Here is a 12,371-nt window from a genome sequence, read left to right as displayed (position 1 = left end):
CATTTGAGTGTACACTCAAACAATCCGGGGTTTCGTTATGGCGAGACCGAATGAACTAGTTGTTGGGCCTGGGCTTTGATGGCAAACTTGTAAAATATCTTTTTTTTTTGGGTTGCCCAATCCAATTTGATGAGTGCCCAATTAAAGTACCTTTAGAAATTAGAATAGTCAGTCTTTCTAGCCCATTTAGTCCTGGTTAGACACTTGGACCAAGCACTGTTTTGGCCCATTCGGAGTGACCAATCAAAGACCATTAATAATGAGTTGTGGAAAATGCTCCCAGTGACCCACGTCAGCCCCCCTTTTTTCTCTGAGACTGACACATCAGATTTTACAATAATTCGGCATAAAAAAAGGAATTCTACGCCTTTTTTTGCCGATTTCAATTGTTCGTAACCCAAAATAAGATAAAACCTATTCCATGCTCTTTTTTCAATTCTACAAAACACTTCCAACTCTGGAAAAAAAAATCATCTCTTCAAACCCTCTCTCTTATTTTTCTCTTCTTCCAAAATTAAACTAAGAAATTGTTCAAGATGAGTGATGTCAAAATTACAGAAGATGTTGTTCTTCAGAAGAAATTGTTCAAGACGATGAACAATTCTATACTGCAATTTCAAGATGATGAACAAACAACTTATGGCCGGGATCACTCATTATTTGTTTTTTCGACTTTGGTTACAGAAAGAAGGTGTTGCTAGAAATTCTTGATAAACACTGTTTTCGATCAATATAATGAAAAGATTAAGAAGCAAGAGAATGAGCACTCATCAAACTGTTTCTCAAAATATGATTTTCTATATTTACCTATGGATTTCCGGTATGTATACACTATTTTCACTTTATAACCCAATATCTTTTTTTCGTCAGTAAATTAAAACTTTGGAATTGTTCATCTGTAATGGTTGTTTGCAATTCATGTTGCATTTTCAGGTATGGGTATAACCTTGAAGAAGTTTACAAGAATAATGTGAATACACTCTTATTCACTCTTATTTTTGCTTTCCAGTGGTTAAAACCAACATGACTACAAGTCTTGATTTAAATTATTACTCTCTCTCTCTCTCAAATTTGCTATTATAAGCTTTGACATGTAGTCGTGTTGGTTTAATTTTCTTTTATCTTGACAGGAAGATTCTTTTTTTTTTTGTGGTAAAATCATTTGGAACTGAAGGACGAAAGAAGGATGGCCAACAGGTTCCTTCAAGTGACAAGGTGTATGAGTACATACTCTTCCGTGGAAGTGACATCAAGGTACAATATATTTGTTTAGAATTGTTGCTAAAAATTGAATATGTAGTTCTTTCTCATTCAATGGTAGCTTGATGTAAGGTTGTTCAGGCATAGGGTTTTATCTATGAAAGAAAATGTTGGTAGTTTGTTCATTGTTCACTCTCTGTAAAATGGGTAGTCAGAAAATGCTGTGTTGAGTTTGTAGGAACATGTATATAGAGAAAAAACTACAATTAAGATAGGGGCCCCATTAAGATATATGTAGCCTTTTAGATATCCAGAGCTCAAGAACCAGTTCTTCGCTTCTAACTTATGAACTGAACTAAAGGTATCAAAAGCTAGATGCCATGGACCCTTTCCATAAGCAAAGGTCATGGACCAGTTTGTCAGCTTCTCATTTATGAAGTGAACTCATGGTGCAAAATTTGTTATGACATGCAGCTGTCACAATTCTAAGAATTTAATTAGGAAGAGAACTTTTATGATGATTTGTTTTATATTTATTAGACTTGAATGGGATAAGTATAATTTCCTCAAGCCAGTTACATTTATGTCAGTTAAATATCAATTAAGTGCTTGATTGAATGTGTTGGTGACATTCATTGTAGTTGTTGTTAAACAAGTTTTTGATGTAAGTGACACTGCGAATATTTTATCCTTCAATAATCTCATTGAAATGTGAGTGGATTTGAGTAATAGCTTGATAGTAGTGAAAGAAAAGTCTTAGAATTGATATAATTTGATAACAACTTGATTCTTGATTAATTTACAGACTCATGTTACTGCAACGATGACACTTTCATTTGAATGGTTGGGTGTCAATAGCAAAATTGGGAACCAACCGTGCATATGTGTCATGAATTAGTTAATTACGTGACATAGATTTGTATGCAAGTAAAAAAATAATTAGTTTTTGAATGCATAACATTTTCTTAAGTTCTTAGTGTTGACTGTTGACTTAAGTTTGGTTGTGTTGCATTTTTTCTTTACAAAAATTATTAAAAAAGGAATTTCAATAAATTTCAAGATTTTTTTAAATAATCCTATTGCTGGCTATTTTTGGATGTGAGCTCAAGCTTATTCACTGCTATAGCTACTCTAGGATGGTTTTATTATTTAGTTTGTGGATTAGGCATGAAGTACTTACATTTGTATTGATAAGACAATTTCTCATCTTATGCATCTGTTTACTCTAGCAATTTATATTTATGTATTCAGTTTTAAGCAATAATTTTCTAATATTTCGTTGTTTTTCTTAATAATTTCAGCAAGTATAGAGAAGTGTGAAGAGACGAGTACGGAGTATTGAAGCAAGTACGGAGAAAATGGCATTGATAAAGCGAGTTGTAATGCGGGAGCTGTGGGCATCAATTACTTAAACTCTAATCAATAAGTACACTCAATTGACATGTACCCTTCACTATAGTCATAATGGGATAGCAGTAGTGTATCATCTAATTAATTGACCCTTATAGTCAATTTCAATGTCAAAGCTTACTATTCTATTTTTTGGATGTGCAGATCAAATAATGGGAGGAGTTGAATATTCCTAAAACATGTTCTTCAAGATTGTGAAGAACAAAAAATTATCAAGTGAGTGGTCAATTAATTAAGTTTCATTTTTTGAAAACTTTGTTTTATGTGAACAATGATATAGAATTATAGACTTGATATTAACGATTTAACTTTGATTCTAAATTTGCATTATAAAACTTTAATACTAAAATGGCTAGGGTGTTGTTAAGGAATAGTTAAAAAACTTATGCACATTTGAAATCTCTTATGAGCATCCATGTTTTTGGCAAAAATTAGAGTATAAAACTCAGTAGGGTACTGGTCAATCAATTTGTATATGAAAGTTTTATGAGTGGCTAGGGAAGACTATAACATATCCAATCCAAGACATGAGGACATGGGGTTTAGATATATATCTATTATGAGTCCCATGTTACAAACAGACTCCTGAACATAAATTATCGAAGAAGATCCTTTGTTCAAATCCAATACATATGTACCATAGAAAAATCAATTTGCCTATTACATTCTTCTTATTTTAATTTATTAGTCATTTTCACCCTCCTTTTAATAGTCTTGCTTTTTCTTTTTACTAACAATTGTCATTCTTAAAGTTAACATGTGTAGTAGAAATTTTCTTTTAATAGACTTCCTTTTTCTTTTTACTGACAATTTCATGTACGTCACTTGGTTTGGTCATTGAATTTTGATGGTAAGATAAAACCAAAAAAACATCTTTGAAATGTTTTGACAAGGAGAGCAAGGGTTGTGTCAGGAAGGATGCTCTCAAGTTCTCAAAGAAGTTTGTTGTGAGGCATATGTCTGCCTTGGATTGTTGTTCGGCATCTCGGCACGTCTACTTAGGGCTGGTCATCGAGCTACCCGAGTCGAGTATTGCCATGCTCAAGCTCGACTCGCACCTTTAGCAAGCAAGCTCAAGCTCGACTCGAACTCGACTTCGAGCTTAATATGGAGCTCAAGCTCGACTCGTCCAATTGTACTAATAGCTCAAGCTCGACTCGACTCGACTCGTTTTGCACTACGAGCTTGAGTTCGAGCTCGAGCTCGAACTCGAGTTAAGCTCATTTATACTCATCTAAACTCAAACTCGAGCTTAAACTCAAAAAAAATATCAGAGACATCAAACAAGACCCAACATCAAATTTACTTAAGAGTCTACTCTGGAACCCAAAAAAAAAAAAATACCCTGCGAGACTACATATAACATTCCATTGCAATTCAATTTAAGTTCATAGTGTCATATAATATTAATACTATAATCCACAATCCAGTACCTATTACATTCCAAAATCCAAAAGACTTTAATACCAAAAACAAGTCAGACTATGTCAATCTATGACTCTATCATCCAAAGACTTTTATGAACAAAAAAAAAAAGTCAGACTATATCAATCTATGATGCAACTTTGAGTCTTTGACAACTGCAACATCTTGCTTTGAATATGTGCACATTGATCTTTGTCTTTGCCTTCTAAGGCGTCAGCATGCAAGCAAAACTCCAATCACTAGAACACAAAAAAAAAACATGTAATTGTACTATGTACACAAGGCTCCCTCACCTGACACAAAAAAGAACATGCAACAATACACAAAGTGTTAGGTGCATAGGGGTAAATGATATATAGCCTAAAAAGATATGGAAAGTGGTGGCAATACCATATTACCATAGAACCCGACAAAGAAACAACCTCCCATTTTCATCCTTAAGTAGATTATAAAGTCAAAGGGAGGCTCACTTACTATCATTCAAGCGAAAACTTACATTCATTCCCAAACCTTCTTGCAAGAGTTAATCATCATTATTCTCTTCCTCAACCTACAAAGTAAATTAAAGCCTAATTTTTATATCACAATATAAATATTACAAAAGCATTATAACACATCAATTTAAACAAAAAAATCAAGGGTAATTTTGACTTAACCCCCCACAGATGAGTAGCGGTTTGACTAAACCCCCATTTTAAAATCATTTGAGTTTGCCCCCACTCCGTCAATTTTGTGTGTAACAGGGCGTTGGTATTTTAGCTATTGACCATTTTACCCTTATAAAATATTGACTTCACATTAACACGTTAAACCTAGCTTTGCGAAAACCCCCAAACGTTGCCATTATTTAATTCTTGCTCTCTCTCTCTCTCTCATTATTTTTCATAATGGTGAAAGCCACACCGCACGAAAAGGATTTTCATACTTGCCTTAATGCTTATTTTGGGCCAGGAAGTTGCTCGAATTAGAGATGTTGTGGACAGTAGATACAAGTTTACTCTAGAGGATCTTTTGTGTTTTCTAGAGTCTCAGAAATCTGCTTCAAGGTTAAAAGAGCTAGCGCCCGTATTCGCAAGAAAAAATGCTATGAAAGCGTTATCGACCATATTGGGGAACTTGAAGAGGAGCTTGGACACCTTTCTACTTCCCTTGGCAACGGTAAAGAGGACATGAACTCTACATACCTGGTAACAATTGTTGAAAGATCTCTGTTCATTGGGCGATTTTTATTTGCATTGAGAAGCCACTCAAGTCACATACCACTTATACTTGGTTCGCCAAGGTTATGGGTGAATGAGACGATAACTTCGATTTTTTGAAAAAGCCCACACTGTACTTGGGAACTCTCGCTTTGGTCTTGAGTCCCCTTCACGCGATAACTTTAGAAGGAAAAGTTTTGATAGCCCCAAAGACACGAAAAACCTCATTAGCCCTAGAAGGCAAACATCATCGAAAGCAACTTTTGCGTTGTTTGGGGTGGATGACTCGCCAACCCAAAACTAGAATTACTTAGGAGAGAACTGAACTTGTCCTCTGTTAGATAAATTTAATCGTGGGGAAAAAGAATATTATTGCAAAAGTCAACTAAAGGAAATTGGTCAATGGTTTTCGTTGTCCCCATACTCTTAGTTCCCACGTGTCTTTCAATCTAGCGTTTGATCTAGGATCTAGCTACTCTTTCCTGTTTTAAGCGGTTAGGATATCATGCAGAAAAAACACGAAGTTACCTTAGTTACATCAATTCTTCTGCCTTATCATTTGTAAGATTTGTATTAGGCCAAAGGCCATGTATGGTAAATTTTAGAGGGAGCATAGTGATATTAGTCACAAGTTTACTTTTCTGTCGGAACAACGGACATCGCCATTCCAAAGCCGGTTTGTAGATCGTGAATATCGGTATAGTTGAAGCACGAGGGGGTGGCGGTGGTGGTCTAAGTTGAGGAGGGGGTGGTGGTGATCTAAGTTGACGGGGTGGTGGTAAGGCAATTTGGTATATCGTTGCCTTCGTTTGTCATTATTGTTGAACATCTATAGCCATTTCATTAATTCATTGTACAAAAGATTAATTGAGTGTCAGTACGTACTAAGTCATTAAAGATATATATCCTCATTCAGGAATGGATTGGTTTACTCTTGTTTCATAATTATTCATATTATTTGCTATTTCTAGAGAAGATATTTAAATTGTTAACATGCTAGCTTTGGCAATACATGCATGCGATTTGATAAGATTCATGTGTGTGTGCAATGTGACTGAAGATGCCTAATTGCACGATTGGAAACACGGACCAAAGGGTAGATGGAAGTGGCCTGAACTTGCAAGTAGTAACCATCACATACATTTTAGGATAGATCAACTCATACATGCTGGAGCTTCATATATGTGCTGCATTTGGCGGGTCGTGGAAATGATAGTTGGGCACAACCGTTCACCAAAACCAGTATAATGCCGGTGAAGCGGGAAACTCTGATTTTCCATCATTTTAACTTGCATTTAGACAATATAATATTTTGTCCCTGTATTATTATTTTTAGAATTTATTTGTCCGGCCTGGCTGTTAGTTTTTACTCACCAAGTTGATTTGGCTTAACCTAATTAAAACAACAATAAATCCGCATCAAACTGGATCTACTCTATCATGGTCTATGGAGGCATAAGAGGACTAGAGTTTAGACATCAAGTCAATAGATAGGAACATTCCATCATCTTTCATGCGTGTTGGTCCGTCCGATCACGAAGGAATAAATGTAATCTGTTTAAACAAAACTAAATTAAATGTATATAAACGAGAACGAGACTTACCAACAATCTCCACATACAGAGATCGAGAGAATCAAGAGAGAGAGAGAGAGAGAGAGAGAGAGAGAGAGAGAGAGAGAGAGAGTGTTAGATTAGGGCAATATTTGGGTGGTTTTCCCAAATGGGTATTACGTTTTAATGTGGCGGGAAACCCAACATAAAGGCAAAATGACCATTATGTAAAATACGAGAGAGAGAGTGCAAGAATTAAATAATGGCAACGTTTGGGGGGTTTTCGCAAAGCTAGGTTTAACGTGTTAATGTGGGGGGCAATATTTCATAAGGGTAAAATGGTCAATAGCTAAAATACCAACGTCTGTTACACACAAAATTGACGGAGTGGGGGGCAAACTCAAATGATTTTAAAAATTGGGGGTTTAGTCAAACCGCTACTCATCTGTGGGGGGTTAAGTCAAAATTACCCAAAAATCAATTAAGCACTTACATTGAACAACTCTTCAATCCCACTATCACCGCGCAACCAATCTCCGCCGCAAAGCAAAGCTTCAACTGCATCAGCCTTTAATGAGCTACGATATTGATAAAGGACCCTACCACCAGCACTAAAAGCTGATTCCGAAGCAACGGTGGTAACCGAAATAGAGAGTATGTCCCTAGCTAGTTTTGAAAGGTGTCAAAACTTAAGAGTATTTGCTTTCCACCAAGTTAAAGCATCAAAATCAGCATCCTCTTCTCCAGGTAGGTAAATGCTTTCTTCTAGGTATATGTCTAACTCAGATTTGTTTGGCTGAACCATATCCAATTGCCTCGCCCACGTATCAAACTCATTCCTACTCTTAGTTTTCACCTTTGAAGCACTAACTCCACTACCACTAGCTACACTACTAGCATTTCTTTCTGCATCTTTTGAAACATAATCATTAAACAAGTCGTACAAAGCATCTTTAACCTCATCTTTACATTTCTGAAGTTTATCGGGTGCATAAATCTTAGGAAAACAGAAATTAATCAATACCATCTTATACCAAGGATCTAAAACTGCTGCAAGTGCCATTAACAGGTTGCACTCTCCCCAATATTTGTCGAACTTATCCTTCATCTCCTTAGTCATGCTCCTAATATACTCTCTCTCATCAAATATCATGTCATTCAACAATTCCTTTATTTTCCAAATTTCAGGGAGAAACTGATTTGAAGTAGGATAGGAAGTTCCAGAAAAAATAAGTGTGACTTCATCAAAAATCTCTAAGAACTTGCACACCTCTTCAGCTCGCTCCCAATCCTCATCAGATGGTAACCAAACATAGTTGGGCTCTCTATCTTGGTACCTGACAAACACATCTTTGAACTCAATAGCAGTTGCTAACATAGCATAAGTAGAATTCCAGCTAGTAGAAACATCCAAAGGCAAGCTTTTAAAGGTTGCAATTGGCAAATGCAATTGTTTGACAATTTCATTAAACTTGTGAAGTCGTGAAGGAGTCAAAGTCACATACTTGACACTCTCCCGCACATTTACAATCACTCCGGCAATCTCTTTCAACCCATCTTGCACCATGAGGTTCAAAATATGGGCACAACACCGAACATGAAATATCTTACCACCAAAAAACAGGTTCTCATTAGATGCAAAAATAGTTTTCAAACTACTTATAGCTTTGTCATTTGAAGATGCATTGTCTAGGGCGATTGTTGAAATCTTAGTTTCGAGTCCCCACTCAATAAGACACTCATGAATTGCATCTGCAATGGCAACACCAGTATGGGGAGGGGCAAAGCGACAAAAGTTCAAGATACGGCTTTTGTAACTTCCAATCAGAGCCCATGTAGGGTCCGGTGAGAGGCACATGTAATTGTAATCGTTTGATTTGAGGTCCACAAGTCCGAAGTTAGACTAACTCTATCGACACTAGCTAACTTTAACTTTAACTTAGCTTTTTCACAACCATAAACTCTTATGCATTTCCTGCCTAATAGCTTTTATGCGTTTCACTACCTCAAATCGTGGGTTAAGCATTTTACAAAGCAACAAAAAGCACTCATGTTCAACCATTCTAAAAGGGTACTCATGCACCATAATCATCTTAGCAATTACTTCTTTTATCATGTCTTTATCAAACTTGTAAGTACTTAAAGAACTACCATTATCAGCACCAAAATGTAATAGATGTTGCTGCCCTTACCAGAGATGCTAGCCTTTCGAGGTATACAAGTAAGTCGGTGCCTAAGAAGGCTACTCGTAGACCCCCTAGTAACAGCAAGTTCTGTAAAACAGTGGCTACATTTCTCTTTCTTAATCCCACCCACTATTATTTCAGTAAAATCTTTCCAAGCTTTTGACGTCTTCGTTGGTGCCTTCCTCTTTCGTGTCGTCATGGCTTCGTTAGGAGGCTGATCACCTATAGGTGGAACAACGCTATTTTCAGCTTGGGCAGTCACACTACGTTACCATCACTTAACGAAGTTATGGTGGGTTGTTGCGTAGAGTTGGAAGCCATTTGTTGTGACATATCTGTAAAATAGCATTAGAAATTAAGGACATATCTAACATATAAGTGAAATGCAACCATTGAAAATCAGTTTATATAAGTAGCATACTAGCATTTCAACAATCGCCACTATAACCATTATATGATCAGATCCACCAATAAAAACGCACCAAATTCCAAAACTAAAAAAAAATACAATTCCTAAACCAATATAGAAACATTTCATAACAAACCCAAAACATCCAACAGAGAAAAAAAAATACATAGTTTCCATTTCAAATTAAAGTAAAGTTAGTTCTTTTACCTGAAAATACAAGTTCCAAATAATAAAATAAAACCCCATCTTGCAAAATCAATAAGTAGTACTACTGAAATGAAGAAAACACACTCAAACCAAACAGATCTTAAACCAAAAAACAAAGTAAGTAGGAAAGGAAATACCTTGAAGTTAAGATGAATGTGAGCACCAAATAATAAATAAGATGGTTGGTGCAACTGTGCAAAACCACTTCACAAACTTAACTTGGAAAAAAAAAACCATCATTGAAGATGATTGTGAGCAAAAAAATAATAAATGAAGAAGTAGAAATTGAAATAAATCAAATTGCTAACCTTAAATTGTTAGTTGTTTTGAGTTAAATAGATAAGAGTTCAAGAAAAGATGAAAGAGAATAAGATGGAGCCATGGCGGCTGTTAGAGTGTTGGGTGTTAGGGTTTAAAGTGTTTAGTTATGTTGTTTAAATACATTGGGCAAATGGGTACGGGCTAATGGGCCATAACTTCATGGGTTGTGGCCTTGTGGGATACTGGGATAGTGAGATATCTATGTGCTTATAAAACGAGTAGCTCGCGAGCTACTCGAGCTCAAGCTCGACTCGAGTAGTTCATGAGTAGCTCGCGAGCTACTCGAACTCGAACTCGAACTACTCGCTATCTAGAATGAGCTTTAAATTAAGCTCAAACTCGACTCATATCTTTTATGCGGACGAAGTTTGAGTCGAAGCCTTCGACGAGCGAACTTCGAAGTTACTCCACTTAACAATTCGACTCGATGACCATTTCGTCTCATCGACTACCATTATAAGCACATCATGGCTTAGTTTGCCCAAGTGATTTTCTCACTCTTTCAGAAGATATAACATTTCTGTTATAAGTATATCTATAGCATTCATAATTATGGCCGGGGCAGTGTTTTTTTTATGTTACAGAAGTTAGTATTTGTTTTGTGCTTATAATTATGGGCGGGTCAGTGTTTTTTGATGTTACAGAAGTTAGTATTTGTTTAGTATGGTCTTATAAGTCAGCTATTGTGCCCAAAGTTTGGGGACTTTTTGGTTTATGGAACCATAGGAAGCAACCCAATTCCTGGCTTACCAATGTTGGGTACTATTAGGCATGCTTACAAGGTTGAGAATTTTATTTGTGTGTTTGACGTGTGTCAAATATGGCAGCTCTAAATGAGGCATTGACTGCTGAAGTCCGCCCAATTTGGTTACGCTTTTACCGATTGGGTGGAGAAGTACACAATTCCAGCTTTGCTCAACAATTATCCATGAACCCTCGGATGTTCCAAAGAGCGGCATCAACGGACTAACAAGTTTAACATGTTTCAATTGAAGTCGCATCAACAAAAAATGTCACCTCAGCCACAGGAACAACAGCTCAGCCACAAAGCATGAGTCGGAGCAATAGAATTATTGAAAGGGAGTATTTTTTTTTTGTAATACTCATAAGATGGTACCTTGGACGCACCAGTGGTCGCTCGCTGTTTTTCATGCACCCAGTTCACTGTCTCGAAGTTTCCTTTTGGATTCAATATCACATTATTTTAAAGTTCAAACTATTTGTTTCCCTAAAGATGTGTTCTCAGGTGTCATACTCAAATACTTATATACAGGATCATATCATAAACACCCTTTCAGATTTGATGAAATCATAACGCCTTAGAAAGTTTTTTTGTGTGTGCAGGTGTTGCGGTCAATGCGTTATTTCTGCGAAAGGGAACCATTTGTGTTTATCTTCATGAAGTCTATCCACTGCAACCGATTCATTTCTGCTTGATTTCACTTCCCTAGACAGATGAAGCGTTCTTATGAGCAAACTCGGGGGGTTGTGTACAAAGCAAGCAGCAAGTAACATTATTATTACAATTACTGGATTATCGAATACACACACACACACACACACACACACACACACACACATTACAATTACTTTATGGGCACGCATACCATTTGAGGACTATTCTACTACTGTTTAATGAAACTAATTTGGATTGATTTGTTGATATTTACTGGAATACTGGTTATGATGTTTATGCTGCCAAAGCTACCAAGCGGAGTGCATGTATCATATATGTATCTTTCCCCGTTTCTCAATTTGGAAGATACTCACATACTTGCCTGTGACGGATGGTTAAATTTATATAACATGATACAGATATGAAAGAGAGTTATCGCAGTTTACTATTGTCACATTTTAAGCTTAAGGGAATTGTTGTTACTGCCTAAACGCCGAAGTAATAAGGCCAGTAGTTGTTAGTAATAAGTCATAATTCTTCAGCTTATAAATCAAAATTTTCAAGCGATTACATAAACATTGAGGGATTGGAGTCACTAAAAGTAGATCAACTCATCAATGGAAGAAGTATGAGGTAACATAGAGCTGCTTGAACAATGCTTTCGCAATTTGCTAATTGTTTCTATGGGGGAGAGATAAACTTCTATTACTATTTTTAGTCTTACCACTTTAAAACTACGTCCATTATGTTTGCCAAGTTTCATCAACAAGCAGGTAATTGCTAAATTTGAAAGGACGGTCGAGTCCCACCTTTGGCGATAGGCGACAATAATGGTGAAAAGCTTGATTGGCCTATTTATAGAGAATGTGCATTATCACTTCAACTTAATAATATGATGCTAATCAAGAATATCCGACATCGATAATTTTATTAACATATCTTATTTTTGTCCTCCTTGCAGTTTGGTATATGTTTTGAATTGAGAAAATGAGAAGAAGCTTGCAACAAGTATTCTATTCTTCTTTGTGGTCTGTTTTAAGAATGAAATATTGGTTTAAAGAATGA

The 12,371-nt window shown here is 36.2% G+C and overlaps 1 long non-coding RNA gene across 1 annotated transcript; it reads right to left on the bottom strand.

Moving 5' to 3' along the window:
- Window positions 1-3,962: 3,962 nt before the first annotated feature.
- LOC147495525 (uncharacterized) lies at window positions 3,963-10,120 on the bottom strand. The gene is made up of 6 exons (XR_015199181.1): window positions 9,898-10,120; window positions 9,727-9,802; window positions 8,980-9,308; window positions 7,281-7,693; window positions 4,532-4,585; window positions 3,963-4,274 (listed from the first exon to the last, which is right to left on the bottom strand). It is a non-coding gene; the product is annotated as an uncharacterized LOC147495525 (long non-coding RNA).
- Window positions 10,121-12,371: the final 2,251 nt, after the last annotated feature.

The sequence above is a fragment of the Coptis chinensis genome, chromosome 6 (genome assembly GCF_015680905.1).
Source record: "Coptis chinensis isolate HL-2020 chromosome 6, ASM1568090v1, whole genome shotgun sequence".
Classification (NCBI taxonomy): Eukaryota; Viridiplantae; Streptophyta; class Magnoliopsida; order Ranunculales; family Ranunculaceae; genus Coptis; species Coptis chinensis.
This window is presented reverse-complemented; position numbering and strand designations above follow the sequence as displayed.